Source organism: Aethalodelphis obliquidens, unplaced genomic scaffold (genome assembly GCF_003676395.1).
Source record: "Aethalodelphis obliquidens isolate GAN/ISIS:26980383/991018 unplaced genomic scaffold, ASM367639v1 scaffold51, whole genome shotgun sequence".
In the NCBI taxonomy this organism is placed as follows: Eukaryota; Metazoa; Chordata; class Mammalia; order Artiodactyla; family Delphinidae; genus Aethalodelphis; species Aethalodelphis obliquidens.
Genome location: NW_020837995.1, coordinates 12,606,763 through 12,612,730, shown reverse-complemented (window position 1 = coordinate 12,612,730; position 5,968 = coordinate 12,606,763). Strand labels below are relative to the sequence as shown.

The 5,968-nt window shown below is 38.2% G+C and overlaps 1 pseudogene; it reads left to right on the top strand.

The window, feature by feature from the left end:
* The first annotated feature begins 1,081 nt into the window (after positions 1–1,081).
* LOC113608128 (39S ribosomal protein L3, mitochondrial pseudogene) lies at positions 1,082–3,785 on the top strand (annotated as a pseudogene).
* The last annotated feature ends 2,183 nt before the right edge of the window (positions 3,786–5,968 follow it).

Sequence of the window (5,968 nt, the reverse complement as noted above, 5' to 3'; positions counted from 1 at the left end):
GGATAAATACACACTTAAATAAGCGTGTCAGTAAATAAGTCAGTAAAAAGATGCCAATATACACGAGCATTGAAAGGAAGAAAAAAATGGTGCAGCCTTCAAGGGACTCTAAGAAGAAAACTACATGGGCATGATAAAAAAACCAGGAATAAGAGAAAAGTTAGAGATCCAAAACTAGACAGAGTTAAAACTGTACCAAAAATTAAAGGAATCGGCAACTGGATGTTGCTACCAAGAATGGTTAGTAAACCTTTTAGAAAAGACAAACTGATATTTATTGAGCACTTAGTATACGACAGGCACTGTGTTACATGGTTAATCTCATTTAGGCTCCACCAGAACCCTAGAAGGAATACAACAGTAATATTGCCTTTATTTTACAAATGGAGTAACTAAAGCTCACAGAGGTTAGCAGCTTGCCCATGGCCACCCAGGTAAATACGTGATTGTACATGCCATGGTTAAAAGAAGTAAGTCTGTCTCTTTTATCTTTGGGTTTCCAATGTCTAAGCACATATTGATTATATAAATTATTACATATTGATTACACATCAATTACATATCAATATTACATATTGATTATATAAATTATTACAATTAAACTGTAGTGAATGGTGGAAGACTGGACTGACCTTAGAGAACACACTATCTCTATTCTACACTAACAGCCCTATTTTCTTAGTTATCACTTTTTCTTTTTTTTTTTTTTTGGCTGCTTTGGGTCTTTTTTGCTGTGTGTGGGCTTTCTCTAGTTGCGGTGAGCAGGGCCTACTCTTCGTTGCGGTGCACGGGCTTCTTTACCTTACTTAGTTAGACTGAGTAAGGTAAAAAGAAAAGATTCGAATAAATGAAATCATAAATGGAAGAAAAGACATACAACTGATGCCATGGAAATTAAAAGGATCATAAAAGACTACTATGAACAATTATACACCAACTGGATAAACTAGAAGAAATTAGAACTCTGGCACACTGTTGGTAGGAATGCACAACTGTACAACTGCTATAGAAAATGGTATGAAGGTTCCTCAGAAAATTCGAAACAGAACTACCATATGATCCAGCACTCCCACTTCTGGGTATTTATCTAAGAGAATTGAAATCAGGATCTCAAAGATATTAGCACTTCTATGTTCATTGCAGCACTATTCGCAGTAGCAAAGATGTGGAAACAAATGTCCAATGACAGATAAATGGATAAATAAAATGTGATATACACATTCAACAGAATACTGTTCCACCTTTAAAAAAGAAAGAAATTCTACAATATGCAATAAGATACATGAATCTTGAGGACATTATGCTAAGTGAAATAAGCGGGTCATAGAAGGGCAAATACTGCATGATTCCACTGATATCAGGTATCTAAAATAGTCAAATTCATATAATCAGAGTGGAGTGGTGAGGGGTTGGGGGTGAGGGAAATGGGGAGTTACAACAGGCAGAAAGTTTCCGTTAAGCAAGAGGAGTAAGTTCTAATTCACAGGTTGTTGGATGAATGGCTCCCAGATATCTGACTCACAGCAGGGAAGCCCTGAAAACAGAGTGGTAGGGCGCCCGGAAGTGTCTCAGGAGGACCCCTTCCCAGCCACAGAATGCCTGGTTGGAGGCTGCTGACACAAACCAATGCCCAGGTACTGGCCTGAGGCACGGGCAGCCTGGCTGCTGCTCGGGGCTTGGGGAAGGGAAGAAACATCTGGCTTCTGCTTAGAAGGCTCCACAGCAAGAGCTGTACTTGCTAGGACAAGCACCTTTGCAAAGAAAATGTCCCATTTGTTAAGCAGTTGATCTCTGATAAAAATAAAGCCCAATTAGTAAGTAAACTGCGTCCTCTGAAAGATGAACCATGGCCTTTATATCCTTGGGAACCAGGTTTCTCTAACGTTGGCCTTATCACACTGAAGCTGGGCATGATGCCTTTATGGACCAAGGACGGTCAAAAGCATATGGTCACATTACTTAAGATACAAGACTATCACATTCTAAAATATACTCCAAAGGAAAACCAGAATGGGAAAATGGCAGCCCTAACTGTAGGAGGAAAAACTGTAACACATGTCTATAGCTCTGCATCTCTATTGGAAATTTACTGAGAACTTGGATTGCTGCCAGTATGGAAAGTTAAAACCTTTCATGTAACAGACAACGCTGTCATTAAACCAGGCACTCCTCCTTACGCTGCTCATTTTCTCCCAGACAGTATATGAATGTCACAACAAAAACGATATTGGTAAAGGTTTTCAAGGCATCATGACAACATGGGGATTTAAAGGCCAGCCTCCTACTCATGGTCAAACAAAAATCCACAGGAGACTTTGAACAATTTCAACCCGTGATGTTGCCAGAGTCTGGCCTGGAACTAAAATGCCTGGACAAATGGGAAGCACAGATAGCACAGCATATGGACTGCAAGTGTGGATACAAAGCCCAAATAAGCTATGTAAATGGCTCTGTACTTGGACATAAAAATTGCTCAGAGATTCTAAACTGCCTGCATATAAGGATTCCTATTAAAATTGATTATTCCCTATATATTTTCCTAATGGAGAAGAAGAGGAACAACCAGACCATTTATATGATAAAAACATGTAACAACACAGTATGTAACCCTATTACATACAGTCTAACCTCACTGGACATGACAGAACCTCACATGTTCTTTGAGTTTTGATGAGCCAGAACAGTAAGATAGCCAGGATTTATATTCTCTTTTCTCAACCACAGCAATACCATACTTGTTATCTTTGTCAAAGGCATAAATATTCACTGGTTCTCCAACTGAATTTTGTTAGAAAAATTACTACTTAAACAAATTACTACTTAAAAAATTACTGCTTCAACAAAAATTACTACTTAAGTAGACAGGATATGCCAAATTTAGATGGATCGGCAGTTTGCATATTAGCAAAATCTTTGTAATTTGAAGGATTTATTCTCTTTTACTGCATAATTCCCAAGTTGTCTTAAAGTGTTCATAAATATAACCTCTTTTAATTAAAAGAAAAATGAGGGAGTAGCCAGGATGGTAGAGTAGGAAAACCCTGAGCCAGCCCCCTCTCACGGGCACGCCGCAATTACAACTACTTGCAGAGAAACTATTGATGAGAAAGACCTGAAGACTAGCAGAAATAATCTCCTACAACTAAAGATATAAAGAAGGAACCACAATGAGAGGGTAGGAGGGGCAGAGACGTGGTGTAGCCAGGACTCATACCCCGGGGGTGGGTGACCCACAAATAATTACAATTGCAGAGGCTCTCCCCAAGGAAAATGAGGTCTGAGTCCCACATCAGGCTCCCCAGCCCAGGGGTTCTACACCAGGAAGATGAGTTGCCAAAACGTTTTGACTTTGAAGGGCAGTGGGGCTTACTTTCTGGAGACCCAGAGGGCTGTGGGAAACAGAGTCCACTCTTAACAGGCAGAGACAGAATCTCACACACACTGGGTCTCAGGACAGAAGCAGTAATTTAAAAGGAGCCTGGGTCAGACCCACCTACTGATCTGGGAGAGCCTCCTGGAGAAGCAGGAGGCAACTGGAGCTCACCCTGGGGACACAGACACTGGCAGCGTCCATTTTGGAGAATCATCTACCAAAAGGACATTGGTGCTAGCAAGTGCCACTTTGGAGTCCTCCCTCTAGCTTGTTAGCACCAGGACTGGACCCACCCACCAGGCTGTTGGCACCAGTACTGGGATGCCTCAGGCCAAGCAGCTAGCCAGGCAGGGATTCAGCCCCAACCATGCAGTGGAATACTACTCAGCCATAAAAAAGAATGAAATCTTGCCATTTGCAACAATGTGGATGGACCTAGAGGGTATTATGCTAAGTGAAATAAGTCAGACAGGAGAAAGACAAATACTGTATGGTTTCACTTATATGTGGAATCTAAAAAATAAAACAAATGAACAAACATGGTAAAACAGAAACAGAGTTATAGATACAGAGAACAAAAGGGTGGTTGCCAGAGGGGAGGGGGTGGGTGGAGGATAGAAATAGGTGAGGAAGGTTAAGAGGTACAAACTCCTAGATGCAAAATAAATGAATCACGGTATGAAATGTACAGTGTGGGGAATACATTCAATAATTATGTAATATCTTTGTATGGTGACAGATGGTAACTAGACTTATTGTAGTGATAATTTTGAAATGTACAGCAATATACAATCACTACGTTGTGAAACAGGACCTAACATAATGCTGTAGGTCAATTATACTTCAAAAACAAACTCATGAAAAAAGAGATCAGATTTGTGGTTCCCAGAGGTGGGGGTGGGAGGAGGGGGAACTGGATGAAGGCAGTCAAAAGGTACAAACTTCCAGTTACAAGATAAATAAGTACTAGGGATGAAATGTACAACATGATAAATAAAATGAACACTGCTATATGTTATATATGAAAGTTGTTAAGACAGTAAATCCTAAGAGTTCTCATCACAAGGAAAAACTTACTTTTCTATTTCTTTAAACTATATGAGATGATGAATGTTCACTAAACTTATTGTGGTAATCATTTCATGATGTGAATCAAATCATTATGCTGTATACCTTAAATTTATACAATGTTGTATGTCAATTTTATCTCAATAAAACTGGAAGGAAAAAATAAAATTTAAAAGATGAATAAGTTCTAGAGATAGGCTATACAACTATCATACCTATAGTCAACAATAATATATTGAATACTTAAAAATTTGTTAAGAGGGTAAATCTCATGTTAAGTGCTCTTTCCACAATAAAATAAAATACAAAAATAACTGAATTGCCAAAGGATTCTAACAAGTATTGGGGTTACTCAAGACCCCCAAGTCCAGAACTCCAAAGTGTGAGACAGATACCTTGCCACGATCATCAGATACTAGACTTGGAGATTTAAATCCCACACACTCTTGGTGACATTTGCTCAAAACCGAGCAGAGGAAGGAAATAGAACTATATAAAAAGAAACACGAAATCAGACTTTTGGTCACCTCTGTGGTGACAGTAAGGCACGACAGTGGAGTGATTCAATTCACAAACTTCCCTTTGGGAACAATACTAAGGAGCAGAGAACCAGTGAATTTCCTCCCTACAGGTCAGTGTAATATCCTCACCCTCATACCTAACACAGTACTGTGACGCTTGGCTCTTCCATAGCAAAAAAGAAAAGGGACACACTCAGAATCACTGTAGCGTTGAACCTGCAGAATGTTCCATACATTCATATTCAATGCATGCTCCTTGAAAAAATGAACAGTATAACAACATTGTAAATCAACTATACTCCAATATAAAATAAAAAAAATTTTAAAACAGTATATAAAAGTGTAGAATATTTAAAAAGTCTTTTCTCTCCTCCCCACTTTGCCATGTATCCCCATACTTTGCTATCACTTTGATATATATCCTCCCAGCTTGGTGTGCAGGTACACTCACATGCATATGCACACACACAATATTCGGAATAAATTATTATAAATAATAAATTAAATATATTATCCTAACCACACCATTCTGCAGTTTGTTTTTCTTACTTAAAATTTGTATAGATGGACCTTGGTTTTTCTACTGGCTGCCTAGTATTACGTATGATTAAACAATCTCTCACTGATGGGATACTTTTTATTTCATTTCTTTTATTTCATTATTTTTTTATTTTATTATTTTATTATTTTATTATTTTATTATTTCATTATTTTATTTCATTTCTTTTTCCTATTTTTAAAATTTTTATTTAAAAGTAATACTCACCTTTAAGTCTTTAATCCATTTGGAGTTTATTTTTGTGTATGGTGTTAGGGAGTGTTCTAATTTCATTCTTTTACATGTAGCTGTCCAGTTTTCCCAGCACCACTTATTGAAGAGGCTGTCTTTTCTCCATTGTATGTTCTTGCCTCCTTTGTCGTAAATTAGGCGCCCATATGTGCGTGGGTTTATCTCTGGGCATTCTATCCTGTACCATTGATCTATATTTCTGTTTTTGTGCCAGTA